The 24,501-nt window shown below is 38.1% G+C and overlaps 1 protein-coding gene and 1 non-coding gene across 11 annotated transcripts in view; one reads left to right on the forward strand and one right to left on the reverse strand.

Moving 5' to 3' along the window:
* MARCHF1 (membrane associated ring-CH-type finger 1) overlaps nt 1-24,501 on the reverse strand; it is an 860,279-nt gene that overhangs the window by 361,816 nt on the left and 473,962 nt on the right. The window lies entirely within an intron of this gene.
* TRNAK-CUU lies at nt 1,818-1,890 on the forward strand. The gene has a single exon. It is a non-coding gene; the product is annotated as a tRNA-Lys (tRNA).

Here is a 24,501-nt window from a genome sequence, read left to right on the forward strand (position 1 = left end):
TCAACAAATATGTATTGGGAATCTTCTATATGCTGGACATGCTTCTGGCAATGAGAATGTAGCAGTGAATGAAAAAGAAAGTATCTCTGGCCTCAAGAAGCCTACATTCTACTGTGGAGACCCAGACATTAAACGGTTAAGCAAGTCAATATAAGTATGTCATATGGTAATAAATACTGTGGAGGTCAATCAGTGCCTATAAAACAGGAAAGGTAGATAGGAAATGGGGGTATTATTTAATACAGGACAGGGAGTAGCTATCTGAAGGAAACCAAAAAGGGTGGAATATAGCTTTAAGAGGAAGATTATTTTTCTGCAGAGTGTATATCAGGTTTCACTTAGGAAAACAGAAGCCATTCTTTATATTCTAAGTATGAAGTGTTTTCATACAGGACCTTAGAAATTTACATAAGCTTTGGAAGGGCTGGGGAGGGAAGATCAGGGAATCTGTTGCCAGAGATCTCAGCCAGCAATACTGAACATCGCCTTACAAATTTAAGTTCTTAAGAGTTTAAACCATTGTGAATCTCCAGAACCTACAGAAGCTCTATTGGTAGATTCAAATCCAGAGCCATTTAGGGTAAGACGTTTTAAAAAACGTGATGCTGAGGAGTCCATAGAAGGGGATAGTAAAGATGTAGAGATAACAGCAAATATCCCTGCACAGAGAAGGAAGGGCGAATGCAAAAGAGAACATGTCTGATAATGTTCCAGGAAAAGCAAGAAAATGTGGCTGGAGTAGAGGGAGAATCTGAGCATGGAAAGCGATGAGGCTTAAAAGGTAGTGGGGAATGAGCCAAGAAGTATAAATTTAACCTGGTTTGAAGAGGATTGCTCTAGCTGTTGTCTGTGAGGAGACTGCAGGCAAGGGTAAATTCAGGAAGGCCGATGAAGTGGCACATCCAGTAATTTTGTAGAAAGATTATGATGGTTGGGACAAGGGTGGTAACTATGAAGAGAAGTAGCCAGATTCTGGATTCGTTTTTAATGGCTTGGATGTGGTTTGGGGGAAGGAGTAGGAAGAAGAGTGAGGGGTGAATAAAGGATGACCCTGAGGTTTTGGACTAGAACAATTAGGAAAATTAACTGGTCACTTAATGAGAGTGGGGCAATATAAAATGTTAGGTTTTGGAGAAGGGGAGATTAGAAACTTGGTTTTATTTAAATTTGTAATGTTGGGGCACCTGGGTGGCTCAGTCGGTTAAGCGTCTGCCTTCGCCTCAGGTCGTGATCCCAGAGTCCTGGAATCAAGTCCTGCATCAGGCTCCCTGCTCAGGGGGAAGCCTGCTTTTCCCTCTCCTTCTTCCACTCCCCCTGTTTGTGTTCTCTCTCTCTCGCTGTGTCTCTCTCTGTCAAATAGATAAATAAAATCTTTAAAAAAATAAATTTGCAATGTTTATTAAACATCAGTACAGTGTCAAGTAGAGTTAAATACTTCTCTCTGAGTATGGACTTCAGGGGAGAGACCTGGGATGCAGGTACAAAGTTGGGAGTAATCAGCATGTAGATGTGTTTTAAAGCCAAGAGATGAAGGAAATCATCTAGGGAGTAAGTGAAAATAGAGAAGAGGTTTAAGGATTCAGCCCCAGAGTAGTACAAAGTTGATAAATAAGGGGACTGTACAGAACCAGTAAAGAAGTGTGAGGGAAAAGAAGTGGCTAATAAAGTTAAATAGAAGGAAAACCATGGGAGTGTGGGGTGTCCTGGAAGTCAACTGAAGGTAACATTATAAAAGGAGGAGAAAGTAAGCACGTAGGTCAAATGCTCTGTCAAAAGACAACTGACACCTGGTTATTAAATTAGGAAGGTGAAAGAGTGCCCGGCTGGCTCAGTTGGTAGAGCATGTGACTCTTACTCTCAGGGTTGTGAGTTCAAGCCCCACCTTGGGCATAGAGGTTACTTAAAACAAAACAAAACAAAACAAAAACTACAAAATAAAGAAAACAGTTTACCTTTAAAAAACTAATCAAATAGGGCGCCTGGGTGGCTCAGTTGGTTAAGCGACTGCCTTCGGCTCAGGTCATGATCCTGGAGTCCCGGGATCGAGTCCCACATCGGGCTCCCTGCTCAGCAGGGAGTCTGCTTCTCCCTCTGACCCTCCCCCGTCTCATGCTCTATCTCATTCTCTCAAATAAATAAATAAAATCTTAAAAAAAAAAAACTAATCAATAAATAAATTAGGAAGGTGAAGGTCACTGGAGATCACGACAATGCAATTTTGACGGAGAGGGAAAGAACCTTGTTTGAGTGGACTCAGGAGAGAAAGGGAAGGCATTAAGTGAAAACAGAAAGCATGGACAATTTTTTTGAGTATTTTTGCTGTAAGTCAAAATAGAAAAAGAGAGCATAGCTAAAATGTATGATTATGAGATTTTCTGTTGTTGTTTAAGATGGGTGTGATGACAGAATGCTTGTATGCTGATGGGAATGATGGAGTCCAAGGGGAAAATTGATGATTTCTGAAAAAATTTCTTCAGTGAGTTTGAGTAAGATGAAGGGAACTGGATCTACTGCACAACTGCAGGATTGTCTTAGCTAAGAGTATGACATTTAATTCTCAACAGAAGGAGAGAATTGTCAAGGATATAGCCACAGATCAATACATGGGTAGATGATAGTGGAAAGGCTTGTGGAGGTTCTTTTTTGATTGCTTCTATTCTGGTAAAATATGAAGCAAGGGAATCAGTTGAGAGGAAAGATGAGAGAGGCCTCAGGGTCTCAGGAGAGAGGTAAAGGTATGAAATGGCTGATCAGGTTAGTGAGAGAGTGAATGAGCTAGATAAAGAGGATTTTCTAGTGGTTCTATGGGTCTGCTTGCGGTTAAGTGGCCAGGAAGTTAAAGGGAGACGAGGGAGGCTTGCATGTTTCTCTCCAGCTACATTCAGGGCACAAGCAAGTGTCCAGAGCAGGCAAAGGATTAGATTTAAGCAGACTTGGAGGTTTTCCTACCAATTACCCAGAAGAAAAAGAAGGGCAAGTGAGATGGATGGCATATACGAAGAAGTGATTACAATGATGGATCACGGAATCGGAGTTGTGTAAAGAGGCTAATGAGAAGGTCATTGGGTTAAAGACAGTGAAAAGTAGTAAGATCAATGGATTCAAGGTCTAGGGGGCAGATATCTAACAATTGTTAGGGACGGATTCTAAAGAAAATGAGCTAGAAGTATAAGCAGAGTGGTGAGGGAGGGGTGATACACCAAAGTGAGATTAAGGAGTGGGTAGAGTTATTATTAATGACAAGGTCTAAGCTGCACTGTATAAGATGGTAACTACTCGCCACATGTGGCCATTTAAATCAATCAAAATTTAATAGAATTAACTTCTGTAGTCACACTAACTGCATTTCAGTGCTCAATAGCCACATGTCTCAATAGCCACTGGCTTCTTGTCTTACTCTATTCAGGCTCCCAGAATAAGAGAATACCATAGACTGGGTGGCTTATAAACAACAGAAATTTATTTCTCACAGTTCTGGAGGCTGGGAAGTCCAAGATCAAGGCACCAACAGGTTCTGTGTCTGGTGAGGACTTGCTTCCTCGTTCAAAGATGACCATCTCTTTGCTGTATCCTTACATAGCAGAGGGGATAAGGGAGTTCCCTAAGGTCACTTTTATAAGGACACTAATCTCATCCATGAAGGCTCTACGCTCGTGACCTAATCACTTCCCAAAGACCCCTACCTCCAAATACCATCATAGTGGGGAGTAGGTTTCAACATATGAATTTTGGGGGGACACAAACATTCAGGCTCTAACACTACCATACTGGACAACATTGGTACAGAACATCCTCATCACTCCAGAAAGTTCTATTAAACAGAACTCATCTAAGGTAAGGCCATAGGAAAGGATGTCTTATTTAGGACAGAGACAAGAATATTGGAGAAGACAAGGACAAAGAAATTATATAAAAAAATTGAAAGGGTCAGTGATTACAGAAATAATTTTTAAGAACTATATCAATTTTGAACAGAAGTGAGAGCAATTTGAAGATCATTATCTAGGAGCTAACATGTTCAAAGAATAAGGAGGCTTGATCAATGCCCTACAGACTGCAACAAAGAGAGGTATTAAGTAGTACAGTTTGACGGAATGAGCTTTGATGTTAGTGTTTTCTACAGAAGAGGAGGGTACAGTGAACTGAAAGGAATTAGAGATTATATCCCATAAAATATAGAGGAATGAGGAATGGTCTATCAACAATTCCATTACCTGTGAAACCAACTCCCTGCATTACACTCCCTCCATTTAAATACTCAGAGCCTTTTGTATTTTCCTGATGAGACACACGTTTTTATTTCTATATTTATTACTTACTTATTTTTTTTTTATTTTTTGCTGCACTTGTGGTTGATATGCTGTGTGATATAATAGGTTTGATTTTTATAATAATTACGTATTTGGGGATTTATAATATTTAAATTCTGGAAATATGATTAACCCCGGATAAGCCAGCTCTCTGTTGTCACTAGTAAAATATCTGCTAGATCTCAAAATTGACCTTTTTTGCTTCCTAGTACAGTACCAGTAACAAACTAGTGTTTAATAAATGCATAAATGTTCAGAGAATTGTGTCAGGCAAGTTTGAAATATGTTACTGTTGTTTATATTCATTTTATTTTTCTGACTTCACACTACTTAGTGTAATTAACCTGTATTTCAAACACCAGAGGCTGTCTAAAGCAAGCCTCAAAGCTCGGGGGACACCATATGAAGAGAGAAAAGGTCACGAAAATCTTGTCAGGTCACAATTTTGAGAGCTCTGTTGTTTGTTTTAGTAATAATTATTTCTGTGCTTTATCTTGACAGCATACAAACAGTAATTAAATTTTTACTCTGAGGGGCGCCTGGGTGGCTCAGACGTTGAGCGTCTGCCTTCAGCTCAGGTCATGGTCCCAGGGTCCTGGGATCGAGCCCCGCATCGGGCTCCCTGCTCGGCGGGAAGCCTGCTTCTCCCTCTCCCACTCCCCCTGCTTGTGTTCCTGCTCTTCCTGTCTCTCTCTCTGTCAAATAAATAAAATCTTTAAAAAAAAATTTTTTTTACTCTGAGAAGGTAATTGTCTTCCTCATTTCTCACTTAGGTCCCATGGAGATAAATGACTTTACTCCTCATATGGTAGATAATTTTAATGCTTGAATTTGTAAGAGGAAAATCTAGAAGAGAAGGTGTTAACTAAAGAACACGAAACCGATATTCCTATTTAAATTATTTGTACCTTGTTCCTGTTTGTGTTTTGTTTTCTCATCTTTAAAGATTAACATAAATTTCCAGTGGATATAGACTCACAGCATTTATTCTCCAAAATACGTTGCACAAAGGAATACTTTTGCCTACAGAAATTTATTAACTCTCAAAAAAAAAAAAAAGAAATTTATGAACTCTCTCAACTCACAAAAATAAAAGAAAACAAAAGGTTAAAAAAGCTGTCATCATTGCACATGACAAGCAGGGGCTTTCTAGTGCATTCCCATAATACTCTGCACTGTTCCATAAGGATCTGGATCTCTTTCCCCCTGACTTGCTCACTACTGTGAATTAGTGGAACATTGATTCATTTTATCATCTAAGGGCTAATCCAAACACAGCCAAAGCAAGTTACTGCAGAAAGCACAACAACGAATTGCCCTGCACTTTCGTTTTTCCTCTCCTAATATATATATATTACTTGATTATCATCCTCCTAAAGATGATTAATAGTATACATGATGGCCTTTCCTTTTATTAGCAAGTAATTCTGGTACAAGATTGTGTCCTGCTTTGTATTTCACAATCATCAAATGATGCTATCTGGTATTAACGTCTCCCTTTTCTTTTCAAAGATTTATTTATTTATTTGAGAGAGAAAGCGAGAGTGAGCGAGTGCGGGGACAGGGGATAAGGGAGAGAAAGTCTCAAGCAGATTCCACGTCACAGAGCACAGAGCCCGACACAGGGCCCAATCTCAGGACCAGAGATCAGGACCTGAGATGAAACCAACAGTCGGTCGCTTAACTGACCACACCACCCAGGCGTCCCTAACTTCTCCCTTTTCAGTGAAGCATATAGTAAAATGTCTCTGCAGATCAAAAACAAACAGAAAAAGCAAGCAAACAAAAACCTCTCAGCCCATTAACATTTTAACTATTTAATTTTTAACATGTAGAAAAATAAAAATGTCAAATGGCCATACCTACTCATTTTCACATTTTAAGTTAACAAATAGGGGAAAAAAGGATGAACACTGTCCTAACCAGTCTCTAACCAGGCTCGAAACCTTTTATTTATTTATTTATTTATTTATTTATTTATTTATTTATTTATTAAAGATTTTATTTATTTATTTAACAGAGGGAGAGAGATAGCGAGAGCAGGAACACAAGCAGAGGAGTGGGAGAGGGAGAAGCAGGCTTCCCGCGGAGCAGGGAGCCTGATGCGGGGCTCGATCCCAGGACCTGGGATCATGACCTGAGCCGAAGGCAGACGCTTAACGACTGAGCCACCCAGGCGCCCCATCGAAACCTTTTAAATCAATAATCTAGAGCAGTGATTTAAAATATATCCTCATTATATATTACCTCCTTCATTCATTCTGTCATTCATTTGTGCCTAAAGCCTTAGACAGACATGTAATACATAGAACTTACACGAGTGGAACTGCTATGTTGGAAATGGGAGCAGACCCTTCAAGCTTGCTCACAATCCAACCAGATGGTCCACTGAGGCTCTATATAGCTTGGCTTAAAAAAGTACTCTTTAAGAATATGGCCAAGTTGCCTTAGGACAAGACTTACATTTATTACATTTTTCATCTTCCTATGCTTTGGGAGAGGGTGACAGGAAGGATGGCAGTTGGCTGCATTCCCTGAAAGAAACTATGGGATAAAGGCATGTTGACTTTAACTACGGAGAACAACAAAATCTATAGTTTTATTGCTTTATAGTTATGATTGTGTCCATGTAATAAACAAGTTTGAACTCTCCAAAAAATATCCCTTGAGAGATTTGCTGTTTGAGTTGTGAAGATACAAGCTGCTATAGTTGTCATCATGTAGCAAATGGCTGTCATAAAAAACACAGGGGTGGGGCGCCTGGGTGGCTCAGTTGGTTAAGCGACTGCCTTCGGCTTGGGTCATGATCCTGGAGTCCCGGAATCGAGTCCCACCCCTGAGGGCTGGGGCTCCCTGCTCGGCGGGGAGTCTACTTCTCCCTCTGACCCTCCTCCCTCTCATGCTTTCTGTCTCTCATTCTCTCTCTCGCAAAAAAAAACAAAAAAAAAAACAAAAAAAAAAACACAGGGGTAAAGAAAAAAGCATTGTATTAAGTGGGTTATTTGAAAAAGAGAGAGCGAACATGAGCAGAGGGGAGGGACAAGCAGACTCCCCACGGAGCAGGGAGCCCGATGCGGGGCTCCATCCCAGGACCCCGGGATCATGACCTGAGCCAAAGGCAGATGCTCAACCGACTGAGCCACCCAGGCACCCCTAAGTGATTTTTTAAAAAAACGATTTACTTTTTTGTGTTATTTATTCATTTTGTTCATTATAAGGAAAGAAAATGATGGTAGAAGAAAAGCAATTTAAGAAAACATTATGTCAAGAATGGTAAAGGGTCTTGAGATTTTACGCTACTTGCAAGAGAATTAGTTGGCCACCATAGTTTCATGGATGTTGGCATAAGACATGAGATTCCAGGGTCAGAGGCAGATAACCTTATTCCTCACAGTGACAGCCAAAGCCAGAGGATTAACATTGTGCCAGTTCCTTGAAACCAGATTTCCCCAAGTTAATGCAAAGAGGGACTGGTGATAACCTGAATATTCGGTGGATTGCATTACAGGAGAGGAACTCTGGGCGTAGAGAACCCAGGTTTTTTATAAAGGATGGTGAGCTTGCCTGACCTTTGCCCTGAAGGAGACATTATCGTCATTATACTAGACAGTAAACAAACCTGCCTCTGCTCTCAACGGAGACACTATTTCTATCTTCCAAGGCTGTCTGATATACAAACATCTTTGAAAAGATAGTTTGGAACAAAGGCAGTGGCTGTGCTCACAAGATAGGCTGAAACACAAGACACCCATGGAGAATTGTCTTCTAACACGTTAAGCATACACATGGGAAGGGGAGCTGGGTAAATAATTATTAAAAATTTACACAATATTGTCTCCATTTTTTGAATACCTAATTACTATTTCTAAAAGTTATATGAGAAAACATTAAGGAACTGTAACTGAGCCTTTGACACATAGTTGAAGCTTAATAAGTATCTTTTGAATAAATGTATGAATTAATAGTAATGATTATCTTTTAAGTCAAGATGAAGGGACATTTAGTAGCATCCTTAAAACATTCACGGAAGCCTCATTAGAACATGTAAGAGTGAACCAGAGAGCCACCATATGTCAGGCAGCCAGGAACGAACACCGTCAGAGAAGTGCTCACAGGCAGCATGAATAATTCAGCCAGGAAAGGAATCGATTACCTGCTCAAAATTTGATCTCTGGTCAAACAGCATAGGAACACTCATGATGTTCCTCAATAACTTGTATTAATGCTAACTTTTGACACCTCAATTAAATTGTTTCACCCATTTCCCATTTTTCTTGCATAATCCCAGAAAATAAAGCAGTACAAGATGGTGATTCAGAATTACAAGGCCACTGAATCTCAGGTACAAAATAATATTATTTCCTCTTAGGGACGGTGGGCTAACATCTGTCATTCTTCAGGACTCAGCTAACTGTAAGAAGAAACCTGCCTTCAAGGCTGGATTAGTTTGGCACTTTTCCTCTATGCTATTATAGCATCCTGATTGTAGCATTTGGCACTTCATATTGTAGTTGTCTATATATTTGTCTAAATCTCCACATAAGTATTTAAGCAAATTTAAAGCAAGAATTGAACCATAATCTTGGCCTCACGTTAAACATGCTCAGTGTAAAGCTATATAGATTTATAGAATCAAAGATTAATTAATGAAGAGATAAGTTTCATTATCAACCTCTGTAAGAATGAAGATAGGTACACATGGAAGTCACTTTAAAACCATCTTGCTGAAAGATAAGAAGTGCACTCATTCACACAGGTGCACATATATGCAGTTTCACCTACAAACAAGCACGTGAAACTACGCACTTGTAATGACTAGAAAATTTGCAGCACCAAAGTCCCCAGTAGTTGAAATGATTAAGATGTCTACGTATGCAATTATGGTAACAATTACTTGGAATTGTGTAGCTTCATTATTACCCTTGCCACTTTACCTCTCTCACAATGCTGATTAAACCTTCCTCTAAATAGGAATAAATCATTGCACAACAAGCTGCTTTCCTGAGATAGCTACACTTCCTGGGTGCTTGATTCACTGGCTCAAAAGGTGATGCCTGGCAGATGGCAAGTACCGTATTTGCTATGGAAAGGCAATCATCTCAACCTAAACATAACAACTGTAATCTGAAACAAAAGTCAGGCTAAATATATTTCTCTGCAGTTAATTGTTCATGTGCTTAGCCACTGGCCTTCCAAAGTCTGAGGTGCACAGTGTGGGTGGGAGGCAGGAAGGCCAGGTAATGTATTTGAGGGTTTCCACTCTAAGCCTGCTGTCCCCCACACAGGAAAGTCCCCCATTTGATGCTCTGAAAGAAGTTCTATTCTGAAGAAGGTTGCATATGGAGAGTTGGGGTAGCCAATTTTTGCTTTTGATCTTCTGAGTTTACTGATTTATAAGTAGATGTTTTAACTGCATACACTGCCAGTGGGCATGCTCAGTGAATGCCTGAGTTATCACTTAGAAGCAGGTAATGCACAGGTAATGCCCCTTGCCTCCTTCAGGACTGACCCTTGACCCTCACATTTGCCCTCACTGCTCAATCATGCAACAGGCATGACCCCCACTACCTGACAAGAAGCACATATGAAACTGGGCGATAAATGTGCCCAGCAAAAGTGGTTCAATGACTTTGCTGCGAGTAGCACTGTTGGACACTGAAATTGCTGTTTTGTGAAATAAAAATGATTTTCTAAAATCAATCGTAAAATATAGTGTGTGAACACTTCCCTCTGATTGCACTTTTATATTTTTCTTTGATTGCGTCTTCTTGCTTTCTGTTAAATTTATGCTAAATATATATTGTGTTGAAAAAGAATCAAGAATAATTTCCTGTTCTATTCAAGTTACTGTTTATTAGCATGCAGGTAATTGTAACAATAGTAATAGTGATGATAAAACCAAGAAGAACAGAAACTACAGGATTCAGTTGGGATCTGATTGTTTTGTTTGTTCTATATCACTGTTTGGTAGTCAGGAAGGTTGAACTCTGCTTCCAGTGTGGGAGTAATCAGTCAAGCAATTTGGATCAATCATTTTTTTTTCTTTGTGCTTCAGTTTTCTGGTCTGTAAATGGTAATATAAAGCATCCCATCCTTACTGTCTTTAGGGATTTCTGAGAATCTAACAATGTCAATTACCTTCTTGGAATTCCTTCATCATACAGTATTTTTCTTGGTTTCCCCCAAACTGTCCTTCTATGGCACTCCTTCCAAAATTCTTGTAACTTCTCACCTGGATGTGTATAATAGCCTTATTGTTGCTCTCCCTCCTACCTTCTCCTCTGCCTGTCATCTGTTTTAGCCACAGTTGGCATATCAGTCTTCCTGACTCCTATCTTGGCACTATTCTGATCAAAAATAATTAATTTTCTCAAGTGTCTGAAAAAGGTAATCGAACAGAATGAGAAATTACTATCTTATATGTACAATGATGACTCTTCTCCCCCACAGCTCTTGTATCACACAATTGGGAGGTGGGAGTCATTCACGCTCCTCATACCTGTTTCTAGATAATTATCCTACTGTCCTGCCTAAAACTCCTCAGTTTTCAAATGCATATCACCAAATGACATCATCCATATTAATTCAATTGCAGCCAATTCACTCTGGACCATTCCCCTTGATTTCTTGAATATTTGAGCTCTTATCTCATTGCTCACTCTCTCTACTATTCCATAAATCTTGGTAATTTCAGTATCCACATAAATAACCATTCAAACACAGTAGCCTCTAAGTCCTTTGATCTCACCCCTTCACCCTATCATGACCAATCTCTGCTGAATCATACTATATGTACCTTGTCATTTCCAGAACCTACATTATATCCTTAATCTCAAGGTCAGACATCTTATTCTTTGCCTAGTACTTCAAATCTTTCTAGCTTTAAGTTTCTGACTCCAATAATGCTTTAATCCCACTGGGATATATAATTTATTGAAGCTACCCTCCTTTTCTGTCCCTTGCCTAACTTATGTTCTCACCTCTATCCTTACAAACCTTAAATTCCAAAGCCCATTATTATGCTCACTTACATCCACTCATCCTCACATTCTTTGCCTTCTCGTGACTTTTCATACCTGGAAAAATTCCAACATTGGTAAATTCCATCTTGATGCCTACTCAGTACCTGTCTATCTGAAGATGCTAGGAAAAACAAAAACAAAAACAACTGTGCTAATTGGTCTCTACTTCAATTAAGACTACTTACTTCAAGTGGACCCAGCAATCACACTGTATCTGTAACAGGTCCTCTTTCCTCACACTTTTAGCACATCCTCCCATCCTTGTGCTCAGATTATGACTTGGCTTTCTATGGTTCTAAGAAAATACAGAAACTTCCAGATATTCCCACCACTCCTTCTATCCAACAGATTACAACTGTGCCCATACATCATCTATCTTCCTGCTTTTCCTATGGATAAATTTTCCCTGATCCTATGTAAGCCCATGCCCTCTAGTGCTCTGCTTGAACACCACTCATCTGCTCTTTTATTTTTTTTTAGGATTTTATTTATTTATTAGAGAGAGAGAGAGAAAGAGTGTGTGTGTACACACGAGCCAGTGGAGGAGCAGAGGGGGAGGGAGAGAATCTGAAGCAGACTCCACATTCAGCGTGGAACCTGACATGGGGCTAGATCCCATGACCAGGAGATCATGACCTGAGCCAAAACCAAGAGTCTGATACTTAACTGACTGAGCCACCCAGGCGCCCCCACCCAACTCCTCTTATTAGAACATCATTGCAAGAATTTTCTGCTTCTTCCTACATCATCATTGTTTTTCTATCTACTTCACTCTTTCCATTGATGTACAAATACATTTTAATTTCTTTATATTAAATAGACAAACTACTTTATTCTATAGCAGCTACTGCATTCCTTTGATTCCTACACAGCAAAAAGTTGTCCCACATTTCCTTTTCTTAAATTGTGTCCTCTTCCCTGATTTCATTATCCAATTTCAACTAGACCTTTACTTCTACCATTTGACTAAAACGTCTCCTATCAAGGTCACTAATGACTCCATATAGTTAAATTTAATGGTTGGTGTCAATTTTCACTTTATAAGCAGCACTTTATATGATTGATTACTCTGTTTTTGAAACCCTCGTCACTTGGCTTCTAAGATATAGCGCTCTCCGTTTCCTCCTACATCCCTGTCCCCTATGTCTATCCTCTTTGCCAATTCTAATTCATTTCCCTTTCTAAACATATGAGTACCCCAAAGCTCAGACCTCTGTTCTTCTTTATCTGGGCTCAGTTTTTGGCTGATATCAACAGTCTCATTGCTTTAAACACTACCTAAATGTGGATGACTCCTAATTGTCCATATCCTGACCCTCTCTCCTGAATCTCCAGATTCATATGTACCCCTGAATTCTTGACATCTCCATTGGGATATCTAGTAAATAGCTCAAACATAACATATTTGGAAATAGACTCCCAATCTCACACACCACTACACACACACACACACACACACACACACACACACACACACCTGCTTCTCCCAAAGTTTTCCCTTTCTTACTAAATAGCAACATGGTGCATTTTGCTCTTCAAGCTATGCTATTTTTCAAACACACCAGGCATGCTGCAAGTCAGGGCTTTTGCAGTGATCGCCCTCAGCCTTGAAGTCAGTTTCCCAGTATCAACATAGCTTGCTCTTTTCATGTTCTTTGTCTTCGCTCAAATGTCACCTTCTCAGTGAGACCTCCATTGATCCCCTTCCCCAGAAATCCTTATCTTTCTGTTCTGATTTGTTTTTATCTGATAGATAAGCCTTTGATACTAATTTTTATTGTCTTTCTACCCAACTAGAATATGAACTCCATGAAGTTTTGTTCTCTGCAAAACCTCATGCTCAGAATAATGACTGGTACATAGCAGACTCTGAAAATACATTTGTTGAATGAATGAATTCTGACTGCTACTCTATTAAGTTTAAGAATTTATTTAGGGAGAACTGGCAAGCAAACATATTATATTCCTATGCACAGGATTTATTTCTTCAAAAAACTTCTTTTTCAATGTTTCCTCATGATGACCCCTCTGATCGAACAATTGCTCTTGCTTCTGTAAGCTCTATCCCAGGATATGCAATGCTCAGGCTTAAAAAATAGTACTTAAGGACTTGCCCTGTAGTTGGTTCCTGGAAATAAGTCTAATAAGGTAAACCACAAAGAGAAGGTTAAAGATCTCTTTAATCCTATCTAATTACTATTGATCTAAATCTATTCCATAAACATCTTTTTGATATAGTGATTACCATCTATTGCTATAGAAAGGTAACCAAAGACTGCTATGTGATAGAAAATCAACATTGCAGCTGACATAATGAGTGAAAAGTCTCAGTTAAGATATTTTGTCGTCAATTCAGTTTGGCTTAACGTATGTTAGAATGCTTATCTGGGGGCGCCTGGGTGGCTCAGTTGGTTAAGCTACTGCCTTCGGCTCAGGTCATGATCCTGGAGTCCCGGGATCGAGTCCCACATCGGGCTCCCTGCTCAGCAGGGAGTCTGCTTCTCCCTCTGACCCTCCCCCCTCTCATGCTCTCTGTATCTCATTCTCTCTCTCAAATAAATAAATAAAATCTTAAAAAAAAAAAAAAAGAATGCTTATCTGTGCTCAGTATTGTGGTAGGCACTAAGGGAACCACTGGGAGGTGGTAGGCACCATTTCCTGGTTCTCAGAGAACTTTCAGTGGAAAGGCTAGGCATATCAAAAACATGTGTATCAAGTGGACTCTGAGAAACAAACTGAGGGTTCTAGAGGGGAGCGGGGTGGAAGGATGGGTTAGCCTGGTGATGGATATTGAGGAGGGCACGTTCTGCATGGAGCACTGGGTGTTATGCACAAACAATGAATCATGGAACACTATATCTAAAACTAATGATGTAATGTATGGGGATTAACATAACAATAAAAAAATTAAAAAAAAAAAACATGTGTATCAAGGACCAACAATGAATTAAATATAAATGCAGTGGTTTAATAATTAACACTTAATTTTAAGAATGGTTCCAAGATAACAAAAACAAAACTGTTTAAGCAATGCCAGGTATTTATGGCAGGTTGGGGTCTGTCTACCATAAAATAAACTAGACAGCATTTTGCTATCTTTTAGTTCACTGAACAACTTTATGCTAAATTGGTAAGAACTTCCCTAATCATACTTATTGATTGTAAATGATGCATACTGTGGAATCAACATAGAGTAGTAAATAGATGACCTGGGTTCAAACTGGCTTTGGCAATGTTAAACTAGCTGGGTGAACTTTTTAAAGTAAATTTGCCTCACAAAATCTTACTTTTCTTAGTCAACTAATCTTTGACAAAAAAAGCAAAGACAATACAATGGAGCAAAAGTAATCTTTTCAACAAATGGCACTGGAGCAACCGGACATCCACAGGCAAAAAAAATGAATCTAGACACAGACCTTAAACCCTTCACAGAAATTAGCTCAAAATTGATCACAGACTTATATGTAAAATGCAAAACTATAAAACTCCTAGACAATAACATAGGAGAAAACCCAGATGACCTTGGGTATGTGGTGACATTTTAAATAAAACACCAAAGGCACAATCTACAGAAGAAAAAATTAATAAGGGGCACCTGGGTGGCTCAGTCAGTTAAGTGTCTGCCTTCCACTGAGGTCATGATCCCAGGGTCCTGGGACTGAGTCCCACATCAGGCTCCCTGCTCGGCAGAGAGCCTGCTTCTCCCTCTACCTGCCACTCCCCCTGCTCATGTTCTCTCTGTCTGACAGATAAAATCTTAAAAAAAATAGAATTAATAAGTTGAAGTTCATTAAAATTAAAAACATCTGTTCTCTGGAAGTTAATGTCAAGAGAATGACAAGACAAGCCAAAGACTGGGAGGAAATATTTGCAAAAGACATATCTGAAGAAGGACTGTTAACCCAAATATACAAAGAACTCTTAAAACTCAACAATATGAAAACAAACAAACCTGATTAAAATATGGGTCAAAGACCTTGACAGACATCTCGCCATAGAAGATATACATATGGTAAAAAAGCATATGAAAAAACGTTCCACATCATATGTCATCAAGGAAATGCAAATTAAAACAACGAGATACCACTATATACTTATTAGACTGGCCAAATCAGACACACTGACAACACCAAACGCTCGCAAGGTTATAGAGCAACAGGAACTCTCATTCATTGTTTCTCAGAATGCAAAACGGTACAGCCACTTCGGAAGAGAATTTGGCGGTTTCTTACAATATTAAGCATACTCTTACCATACAATCCAGCAGTCATGCTTTATATTTACCCAAAGGAGCTACAAATTTATGTACACACAAGAACCTGCACACAGATGTTTATAGATGTTTTTACTCGTAATTACCAAAACTTGAAAGCAACAAGATGTCGCTCAGTAGGTGAATGGATAAATAAATTCTGGTGCATTCAGACAATGGGATATCATTCAGTGCTAAAAAGGAAGGAGATACCAAGTAATGAAACAACAGGGAGGAAACTTAAATGCATATTACTGAGTGCGAGAGGCCTATCTGAAAAGATTACTTATCTTATGATTACAAGTGTATGACACTCTGGTAAAGGTAAAACTACAGAGACAATAAAAAGATGAACAGTTGCCAGGGGCTGGGGACTGGAGGGAGGAATAAATAGAGGGAGCCCAGAGGGTTTTTTAGGGCAGTGAAAATACTCCGCATAATAGTGTTATGATGGATATATGTCATTATTCACCCCCATAGAATGGACACCACCAAGAGCAAACCCGAATGTAAACTAGTTGATGATGTTGATACAGGCTCATGAATGGCGACAAAGATAACCACCCTGGTGGGGAATGTTGATAACGGGGAGGCTATGCATGTGCTGGGCAGAGGGTATACGGAAAGTCTCTGTACCATCCCCTCAATTTTGTTGTGAACCTTAAGCCACTCTTAAAAAATAAAGTCTTAGTAAAAAAATTTACCTTTCTCTTCTGTACACTGATGATTATACTATCTTACAAGGTTGGGGTAAAGATTTAATAGAAGGTAAATACATTGCCTACTAGACAGAGGATTTTGGTGGCAGTTATTATTAGCAGCAATAGGGCTAGTGTATGTCCTGTTCTCACTAACCTGACGGCAAACTTTCCATTCAGCCTATTTAATGAATGTCGGTGTCTTTATTAATAGTTGGTCACCTGTTTTGTACACAGTCCTTTTTGTTTGCCTCTGGCTCTCATTAGATTTACTGCCCCTCAGGGTAAGACCAGCCTCTCTCTTTTTCGCAGCTCCACAGAGCACCCAAGGCAGCATACTCCACACAGAGAGTTTTAATGAGTTTTCAACCCTGGGGATATTTTTTCAGAGTTAAAATTATTATAGAAAGGCACAGACTGACAAATGGGTTGCAAAGGCATGGGCAGTAAAGATTTACAGCGGGAATGGCATTTCTCTTCCCTGTGGAGCAATTGCTGTATTCTACTTCAGATATTCAGAGGTTTTGCAAAATTTACGGGACTAACCAAAGCATCTATAACCTCGCCCATTACCCCATCTGACTGAAGCGCTCACTTCAGGAACTCCAGAGTAAGAAACAGTGTGAGTCCAGCTCGGCATCAAGTGCTTTCTGCTGTTGTCTTTACGTCTAAAAGCTCCAGCTCCTTAAAATTAATATTAAATAAATGCCACTTTTCCATGTGGAAAATGGAATTATACCACATCACTTAAGTGGGAAATTTTGTGTAAAATTGCTGGATGAGCAGAAAAATGTTGCCGGTAGGGAACAAACTCTGCTCATTAGTATTTTTCATATTCCCAAATACCTCCTCAAAGAGGGGTGATGAAAAGTCTGAATGGATGGGAACACATGTCAAAAGCACTGTTAGATATACTAGACAATGCTCTAAAACAAGATATTACTGACAAAACATCAAAGCAGACCAACGTGGCTAATGCCACGCACACCTTTAGACCCCACGGGGATCTCTCAATTAGCTCTAGCAGCTGTAATATGTGAGCATTACCATCAGAGAGTGAGAATTAAAAAAAAAATCTACTTAAATATTAAGAAGGCAATACACATCCTTTCAAGTGATTTGATACCATAATTAGAGACAGTTGATCACACAGACCAAGCGAATGCTATCGCTGGCTCACAGAGTACCTTAAGTGGTGCTGGAGCAGTGAATATATCAAACTGCAGACATGAAGTATTTTATACTTACTGATTGTTGGCCCTTCTCTTAATGAGAAAATCGTAGAGACACAATTTTCATCATAATGTAATTTGCATACATTTGTTAGAACCACCTATTGCATCTTTAATGTCTTTTTCATGCCTAAACAAAGAGCTTCGGGTAGTAAATTCTCAGTGTACTGTTCTAGAAAAGCCCAAACTGTCAGATTCCGGATTTCCAGACTGGGAGAGTAACTGTAGTTTTTGTTTTTCTGTCAAAAGGAAATAATCATAATTGACTCTCTTTGTTTCTAGAATGGCCCCAATTGCCAACCACAATAAGCATATTATTAACCTCTGCAAATAGATGCTCTTTCCAGCCTCTGAATGTCATTCGTCCTACTTCCCTGCTATACGTAACAGCTACATTCTCTAAAACTATGGCCAACTCCACCATCACTGCTATTTCAGGGCTCCAGTAAGGGCTATAGCATCGTATGGGCTATGGTCCCCCTTCTCCAATACTTGTCCCATTCCCCTCTTCTCAGAGGCATGCCATCTTCTTCAACCCATTACCTTCAAAATTATACTTCCAAATGCACCTCTCTTATTTCATACCCTACAGACTGTTACCAATGACCTTCATTTCTAAAATGATTCCTAATAACTAGAAGGTTTTCAAAATTGAAGAACTAGAAGACTCTGATTATTGCCATTCTAATTTCTGGAATTTCCAACAATTAGTTAATTGCAGGTTAACTTGAAGCTGTTCTGCATGTCTTTTTGGGGGGGTCTTTGATTCAAAGCAGTTTTACAAGATTTCAAGGCTAAATTCTAAATGGGTAACATCTATAGAAATCTTCCTTAAACTTATTTTGTTCAAATAATTTTAGAACAGAAACGATTATTAACCAAAGGGAAAACAGTTAAGGTATTATAAGCATGCCATATATTAAATAATAATATTTCAGATGATCTATATTTGTACTTTTTGAATAGGAGAGATTTAAGTACAATCATTTCAATCACTACACATATTTTATTTAAATCATTACACAGTAAGAAGATATCTTTAAAGTTTATATAGAATAAAAAATCTGTTATTCTACTATTTGAATATTCTACATAAACTTTGTGTTCATTACTAATTGGAGATTTTAGGTTTAAAAAATCCAATCCATTAATTTAAAATAATGATAAAATTTTCAAGGACAACAGCAAACTAAACAATTGTAAGCTTATCTCCTTTTATTTAAATGAGATAAACAGGTATTTCTGAAATTATCACCAACTAAATCATCTTTAATTCATATATTAAACAAATATCTTGAGATATGCTGCATCAGAGTTTTCAAGTTGAACTAGAACTTTGAGAAGCAGGGCCAGAAATAAATAAACCTCAATTTCCTAAGCTGAAATGCTCTCAGAACTTGTCTACTCACCAAGGTTCCCTTTGCTGTCTTCAACACTGCTAACACTGAAACCAGAATGACTTGTATTGTCTGCAAAGAACAGACAACAGCTTACCTTGTGAAGATCTCTCTACTGCTGTGAACCAAACAGTCCTACACCCCATCCCAGGTGAAGCAACAGTTAATATATACCCTAGATATTTTTAAATTAAAAAAAAATGTATGTGTGTTTTTATGTGTGTGTATATTCACTTTTTAACTCATTTTGAATCTCCCAGTGCTGGTTCTTTTGCCATGTAACAAATACATGGTTATGCAGTGGATCAGTACACATGACTCCTAAACTGGATTTTACATTGCTTAAGGAAAGCAAATAACTAAAACCTGCTCTGCTACAAAAGCAAAAATATTGTTATTATTATGCCTCACAATAGTTTTTTCTAGATTTTGTTTAAGAAGTATTATTAATAAAAATTTTATGTTTCATGTTTTAGAGCAAATATTTAAAGTATGTTGGAATATGATTCCTAAGGGCCTTAGGATGATACTTGACAGACTTAAAATCATCCATTTGAGGGGGTAGGTATCTCTAATACTACAGATGAAGAAACTGGGGCATAATGACCCATTATTATACTTGAATTTTGAGCCAAGAAAGTGAAGAAAATTATAAAATAATTCTAAATGGGCAAGCCTATTATAATTTTTAATCCCATTCAACAAATATTTATTAAGTGCCCAATATGGACATTCACTAACATAGTTAATGATTTATTTGAACAAACTACCAAATCTAAAACAAACTTAATATGCTCTTTTAATGACTCTTCTCTAAACCTTTTCTCTAAAGCTTAATGACTTAAACTTCTGAAGGAGAACACTGCTATCCCCATATTGAGCTAACTTCAATCTCAAGTTTATTTTGCATATATTTTCAAGGATATAAATTGGAGTTATATCACAGAAAAAAAGGAAAGAAACTATTTTAAGAAAAAATGTCTGCTAAAAGTAGGGATAAGGACAGTTCTGCTATGTAAATGATGTCCAATCCAAATCCCTGAAGACACTGTCACAGATTTAGGCAACCTGGACGGTTGCTTTATTTCTGAGCATCTTCTAATGCTAATTGTGATGTGTATGAAGGCTAAGATAATGATCAGACTCTTAAGATAAACCTTTAGGTCAGAATATCCCCATTTACCAATGCTTCCTTCTCAATCTGATCTCTGGAAATGCAACCTTAAAATAGCATGACTGAATGAATATCTTATTCTAGTCATATAGTCAGTTTAACTAGTTACCACCAGAAAACTCTATTACTGGATCTTCTAACTTATATGGAAAGTTCAAAAATGTTTTCCATTCTTTCCCTGTTAACATATGTACCTTAATAATTCATACTAATTCTATGTCTTTCAGACAAAAATATATATTAAGATGCTAAATCTCTGTGTAAAGCTTAAAATTTATACTATGGATATACTAAGCAATGTCACTATATTTTATTTCTGAACCACTAGAACTATGGATAGTTTATTTAGTACAAAAATGTTAATGGTTAAGTAGTTATAGCTTCATTTGGTCTCCCACAGAAGGAATTTCTTGTTGATCACTGGCTGTTACTTATCTCTTCCCATAAATTTCTATTCACAGAGAATAGAGCATCTCCCCTAGGCCTTAATGAGCAACTGGGGAGAAAAACAGGATATTAAGGGAGAATCTGAGAAATACCTAGCCTCATTAGGATTTACCTTGGGGAGTCCGAACATTGCCCAGGTTGAAGGGAAACAAAAGACTAGAACGAAGATGAGGGCATCTAAAAGATAGAATAGAAGGCTTGTTATGTACCTGGCTAGAATCCAAATAATATGTTCCTTCCTTTAACAGCAATATAGCAGGTTTGGATATTGTTTGTACCTCAGGCTATGGACAGGAAGTTTAACTTTGAATTGACGACTCAATTGATCCTGTCAAAGTCCTAGTCAAGAAAATCAGTATTTGACAAAAACTATTTAAGGAACACACTATCTCTTGTTCTTTAGAGATCAGGTGTCTAAAGCTTGACTTTGATATCAGATAGAATACACACACACCAAATTACCAACATACTTTCTGTCAGCATTAATGTAATCATTTGCTTTTGGCTTTCACTGAAAATTAATAGACAAAATATTTTTATGAAGACTATTCTCTGAATCTTTTACAAATTCATTCTTAAGATATTATCGTGGGGTGCCTGAGTGGCTCAGTTGGTTAAGCATCAGCCTTCAGCTCAGGTCATGATCCCAGGGTACCGGGATTGATCCCCAAGTTGGGCTCCCTACTCAGCGTGGAGTCTGCTTCTCCTTCTCCCTCTGCCCTTCCCCCTGCTCATGCTCTCTCTCTCTCAGATAAATAAATAAATAAATAAATAGTCAATCTTAAAAAAAGATATTATCATTTATGGTCTTTGACTTGTTTTTGGATCCAAGTGATAAATTCCTTTATAAAGTTTAATGCCAAATATATTGCCATTCCTTCAATAACTGATGTATTGTATGTTATCAGATAATAAGGATTACATATCAGTCCTTTTCCATATTTCCCTTGGAAGCACAGAGCTAAACTGTATGCTTAATCATATACACTATATATTTTATATATTTGCATTTCCTATTCTGTATGATTTTTAAATTCTATATTTGTACTGTAAGATCCTTATTTTATACCTTTCTCAACAAAATAAACTGCAAATGAATGTAATATACATTTTCTGTGTCAGTAAAAGCTTGTTTTTTGTGTATGTTTGTGTCATTCTGTTTAGTTTCCTTTTAAGAAAAAATAAGGAGTATACAGGAGACAAATGAGTTGTAAGAGTAGTAATAGGTTACAGTATAAAATTTAGTAATGTTTTGAAGGAAAACATATGGGTTAGGAGATGTTGCCTACCTTATTTGTCTGTCAATGTTCCCATCTAAACAAAGTACCTAGATCATAAAAGAATAAAACATTTCATTCTAAATCAATCAAATATATATTAGTACAGAGTTTTGAGATCAGAACATTCTGCAATAACCTTAACTTCTAGATTGCATTTTCAATCAAATAATAATGGTGTATGAGGGGAAAAATGTTTAGATGAATTGACAGTCTGGAATGAACTGGAACTGTAATTTTGTATTTGATCTGGTCAGTCTGCCCTATCCTTTTTGATTCATTCTCCTGTTTTAGACACTATATCAAACCAAACTATGCCAGTTACTAAGAAAGTCTGACTCCTAGGTAATTTCTCCAAGGCTTATTAATTCAGGATAATACAAGTGGAAACTCATGCAAGAGTTCCTAACACCTGGATCACCTATTATATTCCAACACCAACAGAAGTAATAAAACAAGGGACTGGAGATTGGTGTTGGGATACATTTGGTGCATCCCTCTAAAACTCACAGCTTACCTTGTCACATATAACCACTTCATTCTCAAGATATTTATCCAAATGTTACAACAAGCTGATCCCTATATATGGCAAGCATATAAGAGGACATGCAGTCTTGATGGTTCAAGACTGTGAGAACAGGATTAATTTAGCAGTATAGCTGGGTAATCAAGATTAAGATCAAAACTCAGCCTACATCCTGCCCACACAAAAGATTTTAATCAGCAGCTAATATCAAAACATGCTATCATCTTCTGCACATATCAAAATGAAATTTTACCTTGCCATAGATAAAAGGTTTCAGTCAACAGTATTAGTGATGTATCTTGACATTCAAAATGTTTGTTGCATGCATTACTTAAAGATATGTATTTGACACCACCAGAGAAAGAGAGAGAGACACAAAAGACAGAAAAGATATTTACTGATCCTTATTTTCAGACCTAGAAACTTGTAAGTTAGGAGTGACCTATGGCAACATAGATCATTCTTAACTTCAGTCCCCTTGCAAGAAGACCAGCTAGGAGCTACTAATAGACAAGACATGATTGTGAAATCCACAAACCCAGAACTTATACTGAAGCATATCTTTGCACCACAAAGACTGAGAAGACTACATTAGAAAGTGAGAGGAGCAGCTACATTGGACTGCATAACCTTTGCCCAGGCTGGCACAGCGCTGCCCCAAGAGGAACCACCTAGGCCTATGGTATCTACAGTAAGGAAAAAAGAGCCCGAAGTGGACATCCAGCTTCCCCAGCATTGCAGATGCTTCCCAGGAAGCATACCTGAGGAAGGGAACACTGAGGAAATCTGTGGGGCTTGACCACTGAGGATCAGATAGAAATAGGGAAGAGGGAACAGAGGTGAGAGCAACCAGTGATCAGATGTTGATAAAGTGCTTATTTCCTCAAAGCTGCACCTAAGCAGAGATCCCAGCCAGTGGTTCTGCCCATCTGCTCAGTGGAGCCAATGGCCCCATCTGGCCAAGGAGCTCAGTGGGCTGTTCTGCCTGATTATTTTATACCTTTCATCTCACAGGATTAAGGGGCTGTACTGGCCATGGAGACTGCTCTATGATCCCACCTGGGCAGGAAAGCAACTTCAAAGCCCTGCATACATCTAAGGACAGCTTCCAGTCCTGCCTGACCAGGAAGCTTGTACAGAAAATGTGGGCCGCTATGTAGCCCATCCTAGAGCCATGCTTGCAGCAGCACTTAAGCAGAAATCTCAGCAAGCAGCTCTGCCCATCTGGAGAGCTAAGCCTTAAATATAGGGAAAATTATTGGTTACCAGAGGGGAGGTGAGTGGGCGGATGGGTGAAACCGGTGAAGGGATTAAGAGTATATTTATCATGATGAGCACAGTGTAATGTAGAGATTTGTTGAATCATTATATTGTAAACCTGAAGCTAATGGAACACTGGAATTAAAATTTTAACAATATCACATGATCACCTCAATAGATGTAGAAAAAGCATTTGATGAAATTCAACATTTTATGATAAAATTCTCAAAAAATTGGGTATAGCAGCAATATACCTCAACATTTAAAGGCCACATATGATCAGCCCACAGCTAACATTGTATACAATGGTAAAGGGGTAAAAGTTTTCCCTCTAAGGTCAAGAACAAGACAAGTGTGCCCACTCTCACCACTTTTATTCAACACAGTACTGTAAGTCCTAGACACAGCAACAAGGGAAAAGAAGTAAATAAAAGGCATCCCAATCAGGAAAAAAAAAAAAGTAAAATTGTCTCTTTTTGCTGATAATATGATATTATATATAGAAAATCCTAAAACTTCCACTAAAAAGTTGTTAGAACTGGTATATAAATTCAGCAAAGTTGCATGATAAAAATCAGCATACACAAGTTGGTTGTGATTCTACAGAATTACAAATTATCTGAAAAAATAAAAAAAGAAAAATATCCCATTTATAGTACCATCAAAAACAACTACTTAGGAATAAATTTAACCAAGAAGGTGAAAGATCTATACACTGATACCTATAAGACATTGATGAAAGAAGCTGAAGACACAAATAAATGGAAAGATATCCCATGCTCATGGATTGAAGAACTGATATTATTAAAATGCCCATACTTCCCAAAGTAACCTATAGGCTCAATGGCATCCCTAACAAGATTCCACTGGCATATATTATAGAAATAGAAATAAAAGACCATCCCA

This window comes from Phoca vitulina, unplaced genomic scaffold (assembly GCF_004348235.1).
Source record: "Phoca vitulina isolate PV1807 unplaced genomic scaffold, GSC_HSeal_1.0 scaffold14, whole genome shotgun sequence".
Classification (NCBI taxonomy): Eukaryota; Metazoa; Chordata; class Mammalia; order Carnivora; family Phocidae; genus Phoca; species Phoca vitulina.